The sequence below is a fragment of the Pinus tabuliformis genome, chromosome 7, assembly GCF_031772625.1.
Source record: "Pinus tabuliformis cultivar Carrire ecotype Pingquan chromosome 7, CPIR1, whole genome shotgun sequence".
NCBI lineage: Eukaryota > Viridiplantae > Streptophyta > Pinopsida > Pinales > Pinaceae > Pinus > Pinus tabuliformis.
In genome coordinates, this window is record NC_142293.1 from 1,312,627,985 (window position 1) to 1,312,652,442 (window position 24,458).

General features: G+C 34.8%; 1 pseudogene; it reads left to right on the forward strand.

Moving 5' to 3' along the window:
* Positions 1-522: 522 nt before the first annotated feature.
* LOC149252359 (protein RRC1 pseudogene) lies at positions 523-23,183 on the forward strand (annotated as a pseudogene).
* The last annotated feature ends 1,275 nt before the right edge of the window (positions 23,184-24,458 follow it).

Below are 24,458 nucleotides of genomic sequence, written 5' to 3' on the forward strand. Positions count from 1 at the left end.
GTCAAGATCTGCTTGATATCTCTTAGTCTCATCATTTTCATATCAGTTGCCTTGGTAAAGATCTGCTTTACTCAAGGAATGTCCATACTTCCTCTACAAGTCTCATTTCTCCTTAATAAGCCTAAGATCTCTAAACTTAGCGCTTTCTCATCACATTTCATATTAACTACTAACTCTATTATGTAATTCCCTATCTATTTTCCCTTCCCCTTACTAAAAACACTAAATAACTCCCCTATGTACATATTCCCATTCCCTGGCACTATAGCTCTATAACATCAGTTTGGGAAATGCTAAGTTCATTTGGGGCTTGGCATTAGCCTTACCGCATTCGAACATGGGATTGATTTAGCATCTGGTTAAATTAATAACCATACCCCCCTCCCCTCTCTCACACATAAACCTTATAGCAGCATCCCCGCGCATGCATTTTTGGGATTAATTTGATATTCGGTTAAATTAATAACCATCGGCACCCACATAAAACCCATATAACCCACAAACCCAAAGTCTAAAACCCCCATGGCATTGTATAAATATTCGAATATTCCAGCGGGCCCCACGCATAAACTTGCCGCCAGCTCCGCGCTTCGTCAGCCCTCCGATCCACCCTCCCAGGTCCGACGGCTCTCGGCGATTTCGGAGCCGCCCCGACGATCGACGGTTAGCCTCTGATAGGCTAGCGGTTTCTCCACCGTACCAAAGACGCGTGTCTCCATGCGATTGCATCAGAGCCCCTCTGACAGATACCGCTCTCGTACAGAAGGCGGTCCGATGAAACCTCAAACCGCCTTCTGTCTCTCCTCCCCTGATGACAGCACCAGGTCAGCGCCACGTCTTCATGACTTCATCAGCCTGCGTCGGCCTCCCGCCACCGTGTCTTGTGCCACGTCGCTGCCACCTTACTGCCACGTCATCACCAAAAAGGGTGCAAAGCGCGAAATTTGCAGCAAAGGATGCCCGAACGAAAAATCGAGGCAGTTTTCGATGCACGATTAGCGCTAATCGCGCATCGCTAAGAAAAATCGACCAAAATGGAAGCCCTCTCATGGCTCAACTACCAGCAGGCCCGAAAATGCGCAGTTTAACAGGATTTCTTCAGTCATATTCATATTCAAATCGGCCAGTGCCGATATCATTCCAAAGGCCACGAAAATCATTTGCAGCAACCATTTTTTCCTTGAAAGGGCAGACAAGGGGCGATTCGACAGTTTCAAACACGTCAAGGGAGAGAAAGTGGCCCGTTTCGACTGCGAAAGAGTATCAGAGGAAAGATGAAGCCCTGATTAAATCAAAGAGTATCAGTGAAGAGGCAAAGAGTATCAGATCGGCAATACCAAAGTAGGTGAACATTAAAGGCCCCCAAGCAAAGTCAAAGAAAGCGGTGAAGCCATTTAAAGCTCATCGGATCGAGATTAGTGCACATTAAAGCTACCTAAAAGCAGCGGAACCGCCTCACTGCACCGAGCCACCGAGGACACCATATTAACTCATTTTGATACAGCTGCCTCCAGCGCAACTCAAAGATATTTCCTTGCATTAAATTTCAGGATAAGATTAGGTTAAAAAACTCGTTTCCCTCAGACCTGTTTAAGGTCTACTGTAATAGATATTTTTGGATATTTTTCTCTATATAAACCACCCTAATTCACTGTTCAGAGGGTTGGTTGGTTGTATCGCTCCACTAGAGACTCGCTCTATATACTTGATGTTTTACTTAATCAAAGACTATTGAAAAGCTTGGAGGAAAGACTGTTTGCTGTTTGTTTAATGTTTGAAGAGTGAATCATGGAATTCTTGTGCTGCAACATGACTCAATAAGTGCCTCTTACCTCTGTTTTCATTGATGTACGCTCATGTTATGCATGTATCACCATCTAAATAGCAGAAAGAAAGATTAGCTTAGAATTTTCTTAGCTGCACTCTATGCTCAATTTCTGTTGTTTCTTTATGTTTTCATCAGAATTGGTAATGAATATGAATTCCCTTTGGCTCATATTTTCCCTAATTCACTCATGTTTGACAGTTATCTAGGGATTCTTTACTGCTCCTAGATAGAGCTCATTCACCTTCCCTCTGTTAAGCTGAATGAGAGATTCTTAGTTGCCTCTCATTCCTTAGCCTTCAATCCATCTCCATTTAGCTTGAATGTTGTTTTATGTGTAGCTATCTTGCTCCATATTCCTCTTGTGACCAAGAAAACGCACCAGCAGTCTTACTCCATGACTCCATGCCCAATGGTTTGAACTTATCACACTATGCATGCCTCTCTGCTTGAAAGCATCATCCTTCCCACCACAACTTAAACAAAACCTATGTGCATCATATCTAGCCTAAAATCATCCCTTAAACAAAGCTAAATCCTAAAAGAGAGAGCCCTCTCTGACTGCTAGTAGGCTAGGACCTGCAGTCCAAAGATTGGTTTGTGGTTACCTCGGCCGTATTCCCTTAGGAGTCAAAGGGAACAACTTGAGTGATAACAGGGCAACATGTTTCCATGCATGACTTATGGATGTTTGTAAGACTATTATGTGAGAATTTATATATCATGTTTGGTTCACATGTACTAAGATAATTGAACTATTTCGGCTATTTTAGTGCTTACCATGTTGCAAATGTGTTTTATGGTTGTGATTGTTGTCTCATCCTTGTGGATTACTCTGCAAGACACTAGACAAACCTTTCCCACACATTGGTTAAAATGACCATCACATCTATTGTGGACTATTCTGCTGGATGGTAGACAAACCTTTCCCTATTCATTGGTTTTAACGACTTGCACATCCACTGTGGACTATTCCATTGGATGTTAGACAAACCTTCCTAGTTCTTGTGATTCTATTCCTGGGTGGTACTATTACCTCTCATGTAGAGGCTCACTTTTCCCCCTTTTGCAATAAGAGAACCTAGACAGAGTTACATTGCACACTCACCTTGCTTTTCGAAGGTACCATTGCAACACTCTCATGTGCTGAAGGTCAGAGTCAAGAAAATATCTAAGCATGTGGCAACTAGGCCAACCTACCGGATGGTACTTCTACACCAAACAATGTGAGGTCTAATTGGGACCTCATATCGGGGAGATCCTCTTAATGTTGGTGGATGAAGCGCCATCAACACTAGAATAAAAGGATTTCTACTTGGAAAACGTTCCTTTTTTATGTCTATAAGACTTGCTTCTATTTTCATGCTTTTCTTAATCATCAATGAATTCACATTTTCTATATGGAAATTTAGCAGCAAAATATCATATTCTACCAAAATTAAAACATTTGTGCTATAATTTACCTTTGTATTTTCCATATCCATTTTTAGGTTTTCTTACAAGCTATGCTTCTTTACATCTAATTCAATGTTGGAATAATCAACAAAAAAATTTGAAATATTCTTTCTTCAAAGCTGAGTTTCCTTCATGAATGGTCATGGTCCAACTAAGGGCTTCCTTCTAGTGGTTATATTTCTTCCAGAGGAACTCCTCTTATATGAATTGTTGGATTCACACTTATACTAAGAGGGTGGGGGTGGGGGCCAAGTAGCATAAGAAAAAATCTTACTTATTTAAACATTAATGATGAACAAAAAATCTCACATATCAAACACATGTTATAAATGAAAACTTATTTATAGTAGATCATCATAAGCACCAACCTACTGACACGAACTTTGTAAACACCAATTTATTGCTACAAACTTTAAAGGAACCAACCTATAGGAGACACTAATAGCCCCAATTCCAACATGTATAGGGACAAAGCTATAGGAGACACCAATCCTCCCTGCTACCAAATTCATTAGCACCAACCTATAAGAGACACCAATCCCCCACGTTGCATGATTTGGATGAACTAACATATAAGAGACTCTAACCCCCTCTACTCCAATATTTTTAGCAACCAAACTACAAAATATGTCAACCCTATCAATTGTAATATCTAGAGGAACCGACTTAGGGGAGACACCAATCTCATCTACTGCAATATTTGCATGCACCAACCTATATATAGGAGACATCAATCCCCTCTGTTCCGATATATTTTTTTGGAATGAACCTACCTCACTCAATCTTCTTATTACTTCTTCCTTCAACAATCTTATTAGCTTCTTTTTCCTTTACTAGGTCTACTTGTTTCTTCTACCTTCACCATGTTTTCTTGATGCTTCTACCCTCATGACATCCATTTCTCCCAAAAAAAATTGTTTTTTCCTCTTCCTAAGAACAAAATTATATTGCATCCCATGTATCCAATTTGGAAAATATGATTATGAAATTTTTACCTAAGTCACTATTATATGTCTACTTAGAGCTATGAAATTTTCACATTTTGAAAAGTTCTAGAAAATAAGGTATAGAAAATTTTCCTAACTTGTTTGACTTTGATTTCAGGACTATTATGTAACCTTAACTTCCACAAGGTATATATTTGAAATTATATAAAATTAAAGTTAAAAATTTCTACCATAGGTACCTAGACATACCTCTTATGTCTACTCCACTTTTCACAGACTGAAATATCTCAAAAAAAAGTTATAATGAAAATTCCAACCTTTACATGTTTGAAGCATAATTCAGGAAAATTTAGGAACCCTAACTTCCTTTGAGCATATCTCCTAAAACATATCAATTAAAGGCGTAAAATTTATACCATAGGTACCTAAAATTGTCTCCTCTATCTCCCCAATATTTCACAGTCTAAAAAATATTTATAAAAAAGTTATAATTAAAATGTCATCATGGCCTATTCGAATCATATTTCAATAGAATTTAGGAACCCTAAGTTCATCAAATCATATCTCCAAAATATACAACAAAAAAAGAGTGACATTTCTAGCATAGGTGTATGCATACCTCCCATCTATATCCTATAATTCCCATGATATGAATCATCCCAAAATAAAATTTAGAGTAAAAACTCTAAGCTAACTTGTTTGAACTAGATTTCAAGAGCATCCAAAATCCCTAAATTCCTCATATTATATCTTTGAAACTACACTGAATAAAAGTATGATATTTCTAGCACAAATGCACAAGCATATCTGCTTTATTTGCTCTATGTTTCATGATTAGAGACATCCCAAAAGATATGTTGTAGTGAAAATTCCAAGATGGCTCATTCACTCTATAAATCACATTTTTGTTCCAACTTTAAGATTAGAAGGGTATCCCCCCACTTTTTTTACGCACCTCATATCTCTCTCTGCATGAATGGAATTAGAGCTCACTTATTTATGCTTTATTTGTATTTATTCTATGTTTAGTTAAGAGGTTGACTTGTAAAACTAGATGGGTCAACCTATACTTTGTAATTGGACCAACCTAATAGAATATTTAATAACTCCTCATTCCCATGCATTTATAAGGAGTCCCATATACCATTGGAAATATCATTGAATGATATATTCAATCGTGTGTATTATGCTCCCATTTGAGCTAGGTATTTGAAGTAAAAATCCATTCAACAATAAGGAATCCAAATTGGGCATCAAGAAAAAAATAGTTATCCAAATAATATTTCAAACAATATTCATCTTATAATCTATATCTTGGACATGTATAGTATCCCTGTATATTTGATATCAACGACAACAATATTTTCAACAATATCCTCATAACTTTGACATTCTTGATTTCTGGCTAACTCTAACATCAATCACAACACAATATTGAACGTAATACACATTATATAGAGGAAATATTGTGACTAATATTACCATTTTTTTCAAATACAACTTTATTCCTCCATGAATATCTCTATCTTGTTAACCTAAATAAAAATAATAATAAACGAGAAAGGAAAAAATTACTTAATCCCTATATTACAGTTGATTTCCTCTACAATTTTATTTTTACACTCCTTTAGAGGCTTATTATTGCATCCTCATGCACTAACAAATTATGATATCTTCTTCCCTCTTTCATACATAGAATCATATTAATTTATTTTTAAAACCATGGAAACAAAGAAGAAATATTACCTTGCATTAATAATTTGTATGCATAATCATAAATTTATTAATTAGTTTAAAATTGAATGATAAATTTAACAAGAAACATGTCGCTTATTAGTCCCTGACTACAACAAAGCATTGACTATTGCGATCGATAAACAATTGACCATCTATTAACTCTAGCGTTGACCCCTCAAAACTATATATTATCGAATGCATTAACTTGATAAAATAATTATATTTCTTTAAATAATAGATGGAAAATGATTTGATTGGGCAACAATATTTGAGGTCCTATTTCCAGCTTAAATATTTTTTCCAAATTTTTATTGTTCTCTTAACTTATTATTTCAGGCTTAAACTTTTTATGCAAGTTTTATTTTCAGCATAAACTTTTTATGCAAAGTTTTATTGCCTGTGTGTTCTGGTCTCTATTGTTTTATCCAACATAGTTGTCTTGTGAAGTTTATTTTATCCAAAGTAGTAGTTATGCGAAGTTTTTTTTTTCAATTCTTTGTATGTTTTATCTAAAGTTTTTTTTAGGTCTCTGCCTACGTAGTTATTTAGCAGCACACATCTTCATTGCAAGATCCAAGCCTAATACAACATGCTTATTACCACCTGCCATTGCAAATCATCTTCTCTCCACTGCTCCTCTACCATCATGTTCTCTGTTCTCCATTTTTCTCTTGTTGACAAATTTAACATCCACCATTTTCCTCTTATCTACAACTTTACCATCCACCGCTTACAAGCCAATGTGTCTAGGAATCCATAATAATTCATAATCTTGTTGTTGGTTGATGTTGTGTGCCACCTAAAATGTGTCTAGGCTTCCATAATAATTCATAAACTTGTTTCTCGTTGATGCTCAACATAGAATGGACACCACCTACAACATCTAGCATCCAACATTGTTTCCTATTGATGCTTAGCACAACATGGGCACCACCTCCAACATCCATCATCCAACCTTCCTATCACTATAAATTTTCCCTCTTCTGCTACAAGGATATACAAAAATGGTTGAATCACTATCTCCCTTTACAACCCTTGCAGGTATGCATTGATTTGTCTCAGATTGAACATTTCTGCTCTTTCCAAATAGAGAAAATATTTCAATTGATTTTGAAGAGGCAAATTTTGACTAGATGGGGCTTGGAATCCACTGATGTTCAAGTAATTAGCCATACATTGTGTTTTTCTCTCTTTCATTCATAAGAATTCTCACGAGACACATATCGCTCCAAGTCTTGAGTAACGAAGAGCCAATTGAATAACACGATTATGTACACTGTCTTCTTACATCCAATTAGCAAAATATGTGGAATATAAATGTAAAACGTTTAGCCTTTGCCAACGTAATCAAGTTATACAATATTCCACGAGTTTTCAAAAGAAAAACTCTAAATGTAGAAAAAATAGCAAAATATGAGGTGTATAGCGTCTACCTCCATAAATCATTATAATCTCGGGTCTTATTTAAATAAAAGACTCTAAACAGTCTAATAATTAGCAAATTATTCGAAGTATGTAATTAAAGTGTTTCTATTCTTTGTTTTTCCCATGACTGCATCTGCAACTTTCTGTGGAAACTCAATGTGAAATATTCTCCATTATAACATTCATCGTGGAAATGGAAGGAATCGTGTGCACATTTATCATAAAAATTAAAGGTGTTCACATTTATCGTAAAAATTAAAGCTGAAAATTGCATCCTGAGTAATTACGGAACACTGCAAAATTCGATGCAATATTTGTTTCCTTTTTGTCTGTTAGAGTTCAAGTGGCGAGTCGTGGACGCTTCTGAGAAGGGAAGCTAGAGGCTAGAGCTAATGCACAATAAGAAGGTTATTTATTTATCCTGGTGTCAATGAATTACAATGGTAGAAGTGTTGTATTTTTGTTAAAGAAGTCCATATTTGGTGAATCTTTCTAATTGCACTTATATTAGCCATATGTTGTCAGTATTATCTTATCTTTAATGTAGAATTATTTAGCAATAGCTTAGCAGGGTCAAAATATGCATTCATGGTAATTCATACTAGAAAACAAAATTTGTAATAATAAAGCACAAAGAATAATCATTTATAAGTTGAGAACATGTACTTCGCAGGCTAATTGAATTACTTCAAGTAACCTTCGATACGTTGCATTGTTTCCCATAGGAGTCTTGACTCGTCCAGTTCTTGAGTCTCCTCCACTAATAGAGCAACTATAATTTACTAATTTTGTTTGCATATTTTTTTAATTAGGATTTAAGTTATATTGTAAGACGTAAATTTAGAAAGGAGCTTGAGTCTCCATATTCAGAAAGGGGTGCATACCAGTCATGATCACATCGCATGTTTCAAGAAATTGCTTTCCTTAAATATCCTTCTATTGTCCACTATAGTATATCTCATTTAACTTTGAATCTCTACATCCTATGACTATTTTAAACACTAATATTTTATCATCTCTCTCTCTAGAGCTTTGTTAAACACTTTGTGGACACTACATCTGATTACACATGGATTGATACGGATCCCTGCCCGAGAAATTTATTTTTTTTCCTATTTTAAAATATTTTAAATTTTGCTAGAATGTCCAACTGAAGTTATAAAAAAAATGATTCTTTAATCCTGTGAGAACATTCTAATTCAAAAATGTATAAATGATTATGTGAATCCATATTTATTGTCCATGTCTGTTGGAGAACAACTCTTCGGAAGGTGACATTAGCATCAAAAGTGCTTTTACATTCTTGCATTTGGGTAATATTATGCAAACCCAAAAGTGGAAATCAACAACCTTCCCCATGCACTAAAAAATAGCAAAACACCACGTGAAGTAGGCTTACTACAGGGTCAAAATATAAGGAAAATCAACTGAATCCAAGCTCAGATAAAATCTCTCAAACTAATAGTGCTCATACCATCTCAAAAAATGTTTCATCAAATTGTTTTATTGCAGCAATCAATTTGACGGTAGAACATTATATGAAAGAAAAATTCCAATTTTTGGGACCTAAATCTTGGTCATTCTTTCTATCATCTCATATGACTTGATCAAGTTGAGGGGCTGGAAAATATCCTCACTATTAGCTCATATACATCAAGAATGCATGCACAGTGCCAAGTGTTCTATTATTTAATTTGCATGCTATTTCATATTAAACATTTAATTCATTTAAAAAATACTCATAAAAAATAGATATTCAATATCTATACATATACTCATATTTTTCATGCATTACACGTGTAACCCAAATATTATAGGAAGCTTGAAAGACAAGTACCTCCTATGTTGGTTTTTGTTAATTTATTCATTCAGTTCTATTTGATCCACTTTCACTTTGTTTTATAACTTCCTAACTTGATTTTCAAGCTTGACTGTGAGTAATATATAATATACTTCCTTGAAATTAGCCCTATTTGTACTCAACTTTACTTTTTTATCATTGTTTCAAACTCATACTATGTTTTAGCAAGCCGAACTCAAGCGGAGGAAGGTAAATTGATAGTATAAACAAGAAACATGCCTAGATCCTACAATGTTGAAACGAAGATCATACATCAGCCCCTCGATCAATCCAGCATGGCACAGGTCACAACAATGGGGATCACCTACAAGAGCTACCTCCCTCGTGAGAGCTACTTCCCTGCATCGAGAAGGAAGCTTTGCTCTTGTTGGAGGTGAAAATCTCTTTTAGTAGGAGCTCTGGTTGAGGCTTTACTCTTTTTGTTATCCTATGTATGTTGAATGCAAACCATCGTCTCACTTCCACTGATTTCTTTTTTGTTTGCATTGAATTCCATACAGTAACACTAGCCCGAGAAACCTCGCCTTAACAAGGGGGGACAACTGTCTCTGCCAATTGTGTTACTTTCTCTATTGCTACCAAAATTATTGGTTTTTATGCTACTATACCTGCTTCTGCTACCTTCTTCTTTGCTTCTATGGGTGGAACTCAATCTCCATCCAGGTGAGCCTTATCTATGTGAAGAGTACATAGGTATAACAGAATACACTGAGTCAACTGAATTTACTGTTGCTAATTTTGGTTCTGACCCGAACAAAGCCTAAGGATGACCCTGAAAGTCCAACAGTTGCAACCTCGAATTATCGTCTCACTTAAATTATTAGGGGAATCACCCATCACCAATCCACCATGAACAACCCCTTTGTTCCATAGAACCTCTTTACCCACTTGAATACCTAGACCTGTTCACCCTAGAACACTTTAGGAATTCATTGGAGGGACTGCTATAGACTTGTAACCATCAGAGCTAACAAACTAAAATCACTCACTAAATAAGGACATGAATAATAGAAAGGACTTCAATTCTATATTGCAATTCTATGAATACATTTCCCAACTATCACTAATACAATTAGAGGAATATCCCATTAGCCCAACAATTCCGTATATAATTAAATGAATATCCCAGTTAAGCATAGTTTCTTTCAAGAGTTTGTTCTTACGCCTTTTATATTAGACATAGTTGTTGATTTAAGAAAAACTATAGTTTAGCTGATCATAAGTTTAAGAGATGATGTTGTTTCTTCAAACACATAGTATACTTGATGGCAGTTACTTCAATGGTAATGATAATGTGTTGTTTTGTACATTTGACATAAGCATTCTGTGCCATTTTGAAACACATTTATACTGTTGATTTCTCAAGTTCCTACTAAATATAATGTTATGTTAGTGCTCATGAACATCTCCTATGTTACCAGAAAAGAGAAGTGAGAAAAAGAAAGGGAAAGGTAAAATAGTAGTGGGCTCAAAAGGTTTTGGATACAAAAAATAGGGCTATGAAATTAGAAATAAATAAACAAATTCTAAATATAAAAATAACCTTATTTGTCGCATATAATGTGTTATGTGACAAACATATATGGATTGTTGTGCAACAGGTAAAGTAAGTCCTAGCTCCCAAAAGGTGATACTATATTGGATTTCATTTAAAATAATAAAATTTACATTTACAATGTTCCCAATTACAAACTTATGAAATATAAATAAGCTAGAGTTTTCAGTCTAGTAGAAAATAAAAAAAATAAGCAAAGGGGACTCAGTCATCTAGCATATTGTGCATTCTCTTGCAAAACCACCAAAAGAAGCTCTCTATTCTCATAATTTTTGTCAACTGCCATAAACCTACATTATAGGTGTCCACTAAGGTATTATGGTTGCTACTAGGATTAAAGACAAAAATTTGAGTTTCCATACACAAATTCTTGAGCTTTTTGTGAAGTTAGGTGATCAAAGTTGATACCAGTGTATTTAGGCCAATGTTGACAGGCTTCCACAAAACTTAGCTAATTTTTTGTTTTGTGTGCCTCGGTTTCAGCACTAAACATATGGAATTGGATTACATCCTTTCTAATGATTCTCCATGCTTTGCTTAGTGCTGTATTTTTAAAATCGCAAGTGAGAGTGAAATTACTTATGTAGTTGTAATCATTTATAGTCTCCAAAAATAAGGACTTACTATCTTCATTTGGAGCATGCAATTAGCCATTTCCTTCAAGTGTTGTTATAGGGATTTACAACTAATAAACCCATTGGGAGAGGAGGAGGGGCACTTGAATCTTAGGGGGGTGTTGAAATGGAAATGGGGCCTTTTGGTAATCAATGGGAATGATATTTGATGCATTAGGTCCATTAGATATTATCTATGTTAATGAGACCCATGCGAGTCCCCAGTATTTCTCATCATCCATGGGTTTCATTAGTTTTCTATTTGTAGATAGGAGATGAAGTTTTGTAGTGGAATTTGAGGTTCAAATGGGATAGCTTGTTTAATTAGAGATTCTGTTTGAGGCAGTGTCACTATGGTAGCTACTAACAAGTTTGAAAGATTCACGTGGATTCAAATCAGTGTTTTAATTCCTATTTCTAAAGAAATTTACTTTGTAGTTTTCTACTTGTCCCCAACATTTTCTTATTTTGACATTTATAGTGATTATGTTTGGGACCCTTATCTAGACTTCTTTGCTGGCATAATTCTATTCTTGTGATGGGCGATATCATCCTCATGGATATTTCAATGCATGCAACACAAATAGCCAACTTCCTTTCCATGGCAGTCCTGATGCTAGAAACTGGAAGGGTTCCAAGGTAAGTAGATAATGCATTCTGTCACCTCATGGAACCTATTTTCACTTCATAGTAGTTCTTTCACACGATAGGGGAGAATCCCTCAGCAATCGTGAAGAAAACTATGAGGTTTATGTTCCTGGAATGTTGCTATCACTATTACAAAATGGCTAATTAGTTACTAAAACAATGACTAAAATTCGCATATAAACAACCATTTTTCAGTCAGTGACTAGTAGTAGCTAATTTACAATATCTTATAACACGACCAACTTTTAGTTGTTTTTAGCTTAGTCATGAATTGGTTGTCTCAATTTTATTGTCTAGTAGTATATTTAGTCATAAATTTGATCATTAATTTAGTCATTCATTTAGTCATTAATTTCCACAATTAATGGCCAAATATACAACAAAATATATTACTATATGATCATCTGAAAAAACCAATTAATGACAAAATACATATGACCAAAAGCTTGGCCGTGTTATAAGAGATTGTAAATTAGCTACTAATAGCCATATATATGTACATTTTAGTTTTCGTTTGAAACTAATTAATGACCAAAGAAATATGACTAAATTTTTGTCGTGTTATAAGATACTGTAAATTAGCTACTAATAGTCGTATATATGAAAATTTTAGTTTTCATTTGTAATCACAAATTAATCATTTGCAGTAGTCATTTATATTTTTTTGGTAGTTTCATATTAATTATATAAATGACTAATTTAGTAGTTTATATTCATTTCATTTATTTTCATTAATAATCATTATGTATATTCATTTTATTTGTACTCATTGTGAATCAATATAAATTACTAATTTAGTGTTTTTAGATTGATTTTATGTGTTCATTATTAATCATACTAAATTAATTAGTATTATTTTGTGACTAAATTAAAAAAATGGCATACAATGTGCATTGGTTCATCTAATATGAAAATGCAAAGTTACATATGTTAATTAAAATACTAAACAATATCAAGTGCAACTATAAATCATTCCAACCACATAAATTATATTACATGAAATGTCAAGTATTACAATATGAGTTTCCAACTTAACATTTATTGGATGAAAATTTACACATGAAATGTTGTTTCATCACTACAAAACATTATCATTGTGTTTCCAAGCCATTACAGGTGAATTCACCAACTCTGAAGACTTGAAAATCAGTCTCTATGTGTCTATCTTATGTGGGATATTGGCTTTAAGGGTGTCACTAGACCAGTTCTCTTCTCTCCCTTTTTTTATTTGTCACTCTAGTGTTTATGTTCTCCTCTTTATTCAAATCCTATTTCTTACCATCAATACTGAGTTTGTTTTCTGAAAAAAAAGAAGATACAATGCAGAGTGTAAGACATGAAAGATGATGAAAACTAGAATATAAGCTAAAGTAGATTATTAAGGATTTATATGACATATACCTCAACATCAACAATGTTAAAGCCATTCTTCCCCATAAAAGCAAGAAACTCGAACAAGTTTTCTTCAGTTGAGTGATAGTGGCCACTATGTGGCCAGATGACCTATATAAACAACTAAACACCACCATGTAAAAGAAAACCTTAGTAATTTAGTATTCAACCTTCAGGGAAATCTTAGGCACAATCATGCCAACTAAGTTACATGTGAAAAAGCTGAAGTTGTAAATAACTTGTGAAAACAAATAATCTGAGGTGTGATATCTAATGATTCTCGTTTTATTCACAACAACATTTTATTCTCTAATGCATGAACTTGGTCAACTATATAAACAACATGTCCTCAAATAACAACATGAAAGTAAATTTTCCTTATCGTCATGAAAATATTTCAACATAAAACAATTAAAAGGGTTTCAATCAATATCGTGTAATAGTAATTTCATCTTCAATCTTTGTTTGTTGTTTAAATGGACATGATAACAAGTATTTTCAATTTCATAGTTAAAATACAAAGAAAAAATCAAAATAAACATTCAAAATACAATCAAACAATAAAAAAAAGATATCATGGAATGGACATTGCAATTATAAAAAAATGTTTACCTCCATCGATGTCTTATCAGGCATTCCTAAAACATTTGCTTACCCAAAATAACCATGAGGTGAAAGAATCACAACATTAAAAACCATAGGAATACCTACTAGAATCATTTCCAAAGTCGATGGCTCAAGTGTCTGAAGGATCTCCAATAGAAAATGAATCATATCCAAAATGTGATATGCATTGTCTCCCCATCCTTTTTCCAATAACAATTCATGTAACTTTCCCACACCAGAATGAAGTAACAATCAAATGAAGGCATTGAAATTTGTTTTTACATTTTATATCTATAAAATGTGAGTCTAATTTGTTTCGGAAACATATTTATTCGTATTTAAAGACTTCCTGTCATGAGAAGGTATCAATCAAGTAGGACATCAAAAAAATTGACCTCAATGAGGTCCTCTAATAATTTATACAATAGCAATATTTGTTTTGCTATGATATTTTGGATAGAAAAAAGACATATATACGAAAGAAAAAAAAACATATATTACTTATCTTCAAAATCTGTATATGGTGTATTCTTAGGTAGTTTTCTAAGATGTCCCTTTGCCTTTACCTAAGCAAATTCTAGCTTGGTTAAACTCTATATCCTTTCATTCAACATTCATTTTTACAAGATAAATGTCATACATTCTTCTTTCCCATTTCTCAACATGCTACGTATGATAAATTGAAAGTAACATAAAAGCAAGAGAAAGCCCTTGTCTAACCAAAACAAACAAACAAACAATGCCTCTAATAAAACTTCACACCTAAGAAATTACTCTACCATGTGCTAAGACTAAAGGTAATATTATTTGAATCATCTTTAGGTCATATTTAACAAGATATTTGTATTTTTACCATGATGTCAATTTGGTGCTAAAAGAAATATATATATCTAGGTGATTATCAGTGAAATTCAAAAGGTATGGAGAGAGAAACATATTGATAATTAGGATTCTCTATTTTATTTTGATTTGAGTCGATTTTGTATTTGAATATATAGTTTTCTCTAATGAAGTGAAATAGAAAGATGATAATTGAAATAGCGTTGTGAATTTTTAATCAATTCATGTTATATATCTCTAAAACAACCTGGTCATCCTTCTCTTCTATTTGATAAAGATTTATTGCTCATAAAATAATAATGAATTTACTATGAAACAGAATGATGCAATATATTAACTAAGGAAATAAAAATTACATGTTTTTGGTATTTGTGTGCTCGAAGGAAATCCAACGATGGTTGTGTGCTTTCTTTATCATGAAATAGTATTGAATACAAATGCCGGTTAAAAAAATGAACTCAATTACCAATAGGAGATGGTCATGTTGGGTAAGGAAAGGATGAATTGAAGGGCTCAAGGTCTAGTTCCAATACATAGTTATCCTTGCCACTACAAATACAAAGATGTCATTATTTTCTTATCCAGGAAGAAAGAAAAGTGAGTTTGTATTTGTGCACTTGTGATAGTATATGAAAAAGAGAGCACTAGTGGAAATCAATGTGTGTCATCCCATCATCCAACCTACATAGAAAACATATATTTTCAGTTGTTGACTATAGTGGAAATCAAATGTAAAACCCACTCAACTCAATCTTTACATGACATAGGTGTAATGAACTAGTACAATAGAAGCATGCTAACTCAAAAATAGGAGATGATAAAAAAGAATAATGGAACATTGTTTCCTGCCACATAATTGGCATGCGTAAAACTTCCACATAATCCATCCAAAAAATGCGAAGAACTTATGGTAAACGAACATATCATTAGTGTTTTGTACCATCTTTAACACATGTATCCTAGGGAAGTAGAGGAGGCTACATGTAGCAGGATTCCAACTGTGTGGGATATAAAAACAAAAATGTGGGAAAACATGCCTACCAATTCATGAAATCTCACTCTAAATAATATAACATGTTGAGGATAATAATGATGAAAAGAAATCATGTATGAAGATCAAGGGCCTTTAACTTTCACTAAGATTCAGATTCTCCACGTTTTCTAATTTTATGAAAACAATCAAAAATATATTGGGTATACAGCTAAATGACTATGGTTTGTCCTTTCTAGAAATTACTTGAAAACTTATATATTCTAGAGGCTTTTCAAATCCAAATCTCAACATTGTACCTGTCATACTAGGAGGTATCTCCTCAAATGAAATATGTTTATTCAATTAGATTTCTCATATTTATATACATGAGGGAGTGACTCTTGGGTTTCATCTCCCGATGACTCTCCCTTTTCCATTATTTATTATTTACACTATTTACAATTCTTCACCCAATCCCCATGATTAGGTGTCAACATTCCCCCCCCCCCCTTAATTTGCAGGGATGTTTGTGAGTCCAAGCATCATTTTGAATCTTTCAAGTTTTTCTCTTCCAAGTTCTTTGGTGAATATATCTGCAATCTGCTCACTAGTGGAACAATAGCGTAGATGGATTGTCTTGGCCTCAACATGATGTCGAATCATATGGTATTTTGTATTGATGTGCTTCATTCGATCATGGAACATTGGGTTCTTGGCCAAGTTTATTGCATAGGTGTTGTCAATCATGAGTTGAGTCGAATGTACTTGTTTTGCCTACAAATCTTCCAAGATTTTCCTGAGCCACACTATTTTTTTTGTTGCCTTAGCTGCTGCCACATATTCTGCCTCTATTGTGGAATCTGTTGGAACTAATTGTTTGCGTGATCTCCAGGAGACAACTCCTGATCCAAGACTCATAGAATAACCAGAAGTGGATACCCCATTTCCTTTGTCTCCATCGATGTCTGAATCATAGTATCCAATCAAGCTTAAGTCGCCCACTTGTGTATACTTGAGTCCAAGTTCTTGAGTTCCCTTCAAGTACTTTAGAACTCTTTTTGCAACAGACCAATGTCCCTCACAAGGATTTTGCATAAACCTAGAGAGGATTCCAACAACAAATGAAATGTCTGGTTTGGTAGTACTCAAGTTGTTGAGACTTCCTACAAGCTGTCTATGTTTTGTTGCATCTTCAAATTCTTTTCCTTCAATGAATGTGAGTTTTAGGTTTTGTTCCATTGGAGTAGTTAGATGATTGCATTCAGCCATGCCAAACCTATTCAACAAATCTCCAATGTACTTCTTTTGAGAAACGAATATAAACTTCATATGTTTTGTTACTTCAATACCAAGAGAGTAATGAACATAGCCCAAATCAGCCATTTGAAAATGTTTCCTCAATTCCTTCTTTATGGATGCAATGTACCTCTCATTGTTCCCTGTCATCAAAAGATCATCTACATATACCACAAGATATACAACTGTTTTTCCAACTTTCTTGACAAACAAAGTTGCATCATCAAGATCATAATGTTTGAAATTGAGTTTCAGAAGATGCTAAGTTAATTTTTCATACTAGGCTCGCGATGCTTTCTTGAGGCCATACAAGGATTTCACAAGTTTTCATACATTATGTTCATGTCCTTTCATAGAAAATCCTTTAAGATGGGACATAAAAACATTCTCTTTTAGATATCCATTTAAGAAATACGTTTTTACATCCATTTGATGGACTTTCCAACTGTTCTGAATTGCTAGGGAAAAGAGTTTCCGGATGGTATCCCATTTTGCTATGAGGGAAAAAGTCTCCTCATAATCGACAGCTTCCTTCTACGCAAAATTTTTTTCCACAATCTTGGCTTTGTGCTTGTCAAGTGAGCCATCAGCTTTATACTTGTTCTTGTAGACCCACTTGCAGCCAATTGGTTTGGTTCCGAATGGAGGATCAACCATCTTCCAAGTGCATCTATTTATCAACGCATCATACTCCTTTTGCATCGCTTCTTTCCATTCACGATGAGAAGCAACTTCTTTGAAGGAATTTGGTTCAAAATCTGTAGACAAATTCAATTCACAATCATAAGAAACATCCATATCAAAAAGTGAATCGGAATCATTTACATCACCTCCATTTTGCCTTGTTGAATTTCTTGTTCCTGTCTTTCCAACCTCATCAAGATGAACACTTTCAAGTGTCTTTGTTAGCCACTTTGGGGGACCTTTTTGAGATGGTCCAAGCTACTCAGTTGATTTAGTTGGGACTGAATCAAGATTGAGTCTCCCAATTCTATAAATCACATCACTCAAAGTATCATCAGTGGTTGAAGTTTCATGTGGGGGAGAGAGTGCTTCAGAAGAAGATTCCATAGATTGATCCAGTATAGGAATCCCCCCTTCAAGATGTGGAATCTAATTATCAAATTCTTGAAATGATTTTGCATTTGCAAATCTATCCAAGCAATCAAGTTATCACTCAACAACATTGTCAACTTTGGAATATTCAAGAATGATTACATCTCTAGATACAACAAATTTTTTATTAACTTCATCGTAGAGACGCTATGCTATGGAGGTGTTTGAATACCCCAAGAAGATACACTTACAACTCCTTGTACCAAGTTTGTTTCTATGTACCTTTGGTATCAAGGCCTAACAGGTGGAACCAAAGACCTTGAGATGCTTTACTGAAGGAATGTGCCCATACCACATTTCATAAGGAGTCATGTTTCTAATAGCATTAGATGGAAATCTATTCTTTACATATATAACACATAGAACTACATCAACCCAAAAAATTATTTTACATTCTTGAAAAAAATCATGGAGCACATGATATTTAAGATTGTCCTATTCATTCTTTTAGCTACTCCATTCTGTTGGGGACTATAAGGCACAGTTGCTTGATGTTCGATCCCATGTTAGCGAAGATGGTTTTAAAATTCATTTGAAGTTTATTCTTTTCCATTATCAGTGTCAATAGAGCCAATATGATATTGCGCATCATTTTCAATCCATGTATGAAAGTTCTTGAATGTTTGAAAATCATCTGATTTGTTCTTAAATAAATAAACCCAACACATTCTGGTGTAGTCATCAATAAATGTAATCATATATTTATTTCCATTTCCAGAAGGAATAGGAATTATACAACATAAATCTGAATGAATGAGTTCAAGTTTTCTATGTGCTCTAGAATGTGAATCATGAAAAGACGGTTTGCTATGCTTTCCTAGAATGCGAGCATCACATTGCTTAAGTTTCCTAGGAATTATAGGAAAACCAGTAACACCATTTTTCTTCAGAAAGCAACAGCTATCATAGTTCAAGTGTAAAAATCAAGCATGCCATAATAGACTTGATGGAAATGTACCTTCATCATAATGAGAACTGTATGAGAAATTTTGTTCATGAGAAGAGGTACCTTGCAGCTTGAGAAGCCTTTCTTCTTCTATCCCCGTCATGACAAGTGAGTGATATGATTCTTTTCTCACCTCAACCTTGCCATCGAACATATGAATGGAGTTTCCATGCTCGTGGATGTGGACCAACGACAACAAGTTTCTCCTCAGTTATGGGAGATATAAAACATCATGCATAAGAAAGTATGGAAGACTAGGAAATTTGAGCCTGATTCTGCCAAGTCCTAATGGCTTGAGTTTTGATTTGTCTGCAAAGTATACTACTCCATCAACATTGTCAGTAAATTCTTCAAAAAAATATCGTGTAAAAGTCATCTGGCAAGTTTCTCCTGAATCAAGCAACCAATCATTTTTCCAAGAAGCAAGTGAAGCATTAAACAAGTCTTCATTTATTCCAATATTACAATGTGCCAAAACATAGTGAGTGGATTTAGGTGGTTTACCTTTCTCTTTGTCATTTGTTTTACCTTTGGTTTGATTTCTTTCCTGTTCAATTCTTTCCCAAGGAAAATTTCATGTGGATACATTATGTGATCCATCTCTATTGCAACGTATGCAATGTAAATCTGACTTTTCTCCTTGAGAGTGTTTGCCCCCCTACCTCTAAAATTTCTTCTTCCTCTTCCTCTTCAACCACCTCTTCCTCAGGAAGAATATTGAGAAATATTCTTCTCTCTATGTACAAGACACACAGCCTCTTCAGAAGACCGAGGAGCTGTCTTCTTCCCAAAAGCTTTTTCTCTCTCCGCAAATTTATTCACAAGGGAGTCAAAGGTAATTTCTTTGAGGTTTCCATTTACTTGCAATGACTTAAGATAATTTGAGTAAGCGGGATAAAGTGCCTTGACAAAAGCTATCAGAGGAATGTTTAGTTCAACAATAGTGACTTTGATATGATGCATAATAGCTTTTACTTCTAATGCAAGATAAAGAGGATCATCATTTTGTAATTAAAGGCTGAACAATTTAATCATGAGTTGAACAACTTCAAGTGCAGAGTGTGAGTCATAAAGTTCCTTCAGTTTTTGTAAGGCTTCAAAAGCATTTGAAAATCGCAAAATATGGCGACTCACCTCTTCATTTATTGATGCTACAATAAAGGCATAAGCCTTGCTGTTCTTATTTTCCCAAATGGAAAATTCCTTATCTGAGGTAGGCTTTTCTAGTTCTCTGTCTCCTTCTCCAACACACACTCCCTTCCACAGCTCATTAAAAATGAGAGTGTGTCTGATTTTCCATGACCATTTTGGATAGTTCTCCTTCCCAGTGAGAGCCACTCCCACAATAGGTATCAATGAATGCATTGTAAAATCTATGTATTGTGGAAAAAAATAATTTTGTTGAACAATTTTACTCCTAATGGTAAAAAAAAAATTGTTCTAAGATATGAAAACATAGGTATTATGTGGGGAAGGTGGTTTATGGGGGAGGGAGTTTATGGAGTAGGGATTATATGTGGGAGGGTTTTATCTAGTAGGGAGTATATGGAATGAGATGCATTCAACATAATATCATATGGTGGTTAACCTTTAAGCCACGAAAGTGCAGTGGTATGGAGTGGTGTGGAGTTAACACAGAGTGGTGGAGTGATACCATGTCAGAGCCATGAAAGCTATGTTGGGCCCATAGCACCACGATGGCACCACGCTTCCGCTAGGCCATGATTTGGCTATATCGAAACTGGGAGTGGTATGATATGAAAACATCTAATCTAATACAACGTCTAATGTAATAAAACTGGGAGCAAATTTACCAATAGTGGCACAAAATTGTGCATACATAGCGTTAAATGAATACAACTAAATGGGATCCGTGGGGAGGCACAATGTATTAGAAATGTATGGTGGATTGGTATGTGTAATATTATACCATAGTTATAAACTGTAAAACTGGAGAGAAGAGGAGGCGGTGTAATACAACGTTAGATATATTAAAAAATGCATGAGACAGAGAGAAACAGTGGTTTGGTGGGATGATGATATGCGATGTGGTATGGTGTTAAGCCGGACACAAATTTTACAATTGTAAGGTATACCACAAACCATTCAACCCAGCCTTAATATGCATTCCAACACAAAATGTACATACCATGCAAAGCATCCTTTCAACGTTATGCATGTGTTCTGCAGTGGTACCTCCTTTGTGTGGACGATGACTTTGTTGCATACGACTGTCTCCTGGGAAATAAATGAAGCCCATGCAAAGTTTCACAGTAGGGTTCATCCACACTCTATGCATCATATCACAGTTGGGCCATTCTAGTGCATCAACAATCAGCAGACATCAACACAAAATCCAGCGTTCACTTCATTATAGTGCCTAGAGCAGTGTACACACACCAAACTATTCGATGTAGAAAGAAAAGAATAATGTGAGAGGCTAGGATAATAGGAGTTTGGAAGCGGTGTCAGTACTACAAAATAAGCAGAACATAGGCTGAATAGGCAAAAGAGAGCTACAAAGGCAAAGAAGCCAAAAATAGAGCTAGCTCTCATACCATGTCAAGCCAGGAGGTAACTCCTCAAATGAATTATGTTAATTCATTTATATTATAGATGAGGGAGTGACTCTTGGGTTTCATCTCCAAATGACTCTTCCTTTTCCATTATTTATTATTTACACTATTTACAACTGCTCACCTGATCCCCGTGATTAGGTGTCAACAATACCTGTAGCTTTGATTGCTCCAGTTTGGCATACATTTATTTTTCTTGGCCTGCATACAATCAATATTTAGGTGCTTTATGATTCTATAGGAACTAACACATCCTAAAGGTAGGCTAAAATGTAACTTTTTAAGGCAATCCCTCCCTCAAAACTTTGTAACATGATTTGTTTCACAATTGTGAAAAAAATATGCAGCTTTCACTGTAAGCAATAACTCTTATAGACATATTTCCACAAAAATCTTGTTTATCAATTCAGAATATGTCTAAGTTCCCGCACTCATGTGATTAAATTTGAACACGTGCATGAGCGTGAGAAAGCCTCAACTGCAACTTATTCTGCTAGAAGGACCAAGAGAGTTGATCAGGAACATGCCTTAATAGAGGGATAAATAGATCAATTTAAGGACATTCTTTGTGCTTTAACCTTGGAGAAAAACTAGATTAAAGAAGCAGTGGGGTTTTCTCTAGATAGTGTTGACATAATTGGCAAGGTATTTGAGGTACTTACAGAGTCTTTGACTCTAAAGGAGACGACTATTCCAGATAAAGTTGCAAGGCTCGTGTTAGTTTATGATATTCTTCACAATAGTAGTGCTTTTGCGAAAAATTCTTCTACATATAGGAAAAAGTTTGAGGAAGTATTGTCTGATATTATGGAAAGCATTAATGACTTATACTGAAAAATCACTAGTCGGATTACTACAAAATCTTTGAGGGAGAGAGTGATGAAATCTCTCTAGGTTTTGTCAGATTGGTTTCTCTTTTCAGATGCCTATGTGAGTGGACTGAGAGCTACCTTTATTTGATATTGAAATTCAGGTGTCCCTCCTTTTCATTCAATATGTGGATATGCCCAACCATTGAAGGACCTTAATAGTTCTGAAACTAATATTATGTATATAACAGACGGATCTGTTCCAAATCAAGATGTTGCTCTAGCGATTGGAGAGGGAGAAACAACTCAAGAAGTGTTTAGTATTCCTCTTGTGGAGCTTGAAATATGATGTAGGAGAAATGGTTTATCTATTCATGGTGGTAGGGATGTAATGGTTTCCTGATTTCTTAGCTTAGAAGAAGCAGAGAAGCATAATAACCAAGATCAAGATGAGGATTTCAAGTATGGGTATAACTTTGCAATATGAGGGAAGCATGCGAGAGAAACTAATTCTTATTTAAAATTGTGGTGGGGGGGGGGGAGGGGAGTGGAGCACAGGTGAAGAAAGAAAATCCATAATTGATAACGATAAGGACTATATGTCCAAATCTACGAAAAATCTTCAGGAAGAATCATCTTTATGGTAACGAGATCAGGAATGTGAATTAGTGGATAACTCTTATAGTGGAACTTTACCAAAAAGTGTTGGTGTGGTGGGGACCTCAAATTCATTGATCCCACAGCCAAATCTAAGACCTTTAACATGAAATTCTATGAAAACACATCCTATATTACAGGCTTCAAACTGGACTTGTGAGTATGGTGGAACTGAGATAGAGGACAAGGTAGAGCTTAAGGGACTTGGTTTGAATTACTCTTCTTATGGTAGTGATGATATATTTGGGGGTTTTGGGAAAGAAGACAAACAAAAAGTCACAATGGACAACATTGATTTACTCTTAATGACAGTGGAATGGATGTTAAGTCCCTATACTACTAGTGTAACCCCTTATTGTTATTAGTACAACCCCCTTATTATATTGTTGTGCCCATGTAGTCCCCATATTTTTATTATTGTGCCCCATAGAAGCCCACTATTGTTATTATTGTTCCCTTACATTTATTGCTATGTCGGCTCTGATTCTATTATGACCCCTTAGACTCCTATATATAGAAAGGAGGTGCTGTCATTTGTATCATCTCAGAATTGTTCATTTGTGTAATGTAAAGGAGGTTTCCCCCTCGAAGAGGCTTATTTCTAAGGCATTGATCTATCTTTTCTATATTTTTGTGAGTTGGTTTCATAACATTTGGTATCAGAGCTTTGGATTATAGGGTTTCGCTGCTCCAAACATGTCATCATGGAATTTTCACTATAACTTGTTTTCTATGATGTTTCAGAAGCTAAAAAATAAAACCATTTGAGATGAAATCTCACTAAACCTCAGGTCCGAATTTCAGATCTTTTCTCTCTATATTTCTGGATATATGATCTGAGCAATTTAGGGGTTTTGTAGACTCCCGAATTACATCCTAAACAAGTGACCTTGGGAAAATCGTCATAAATTTCTCTCTGTGCATCAAATTGAAATTTCGTCAGAAGTTATAGAAAGAGGACAGACTGTGTTTTGTTTGGGTATAATTTTCATAACCTAAGGTTAAAACAGTGACACGTGGCACGTCATACAATTTCACTCTACTGAACTAGTCTATAACTAGGTCATTGTGGGAGATTGGGAATAAATCTTTCTTAAGGAATCCAAATGTGATCAGACTTACAGAGTTAGGAAGAGGAATCAGAGGGCTATTATAGACCGAAATTTTAGAACTTAAAGAT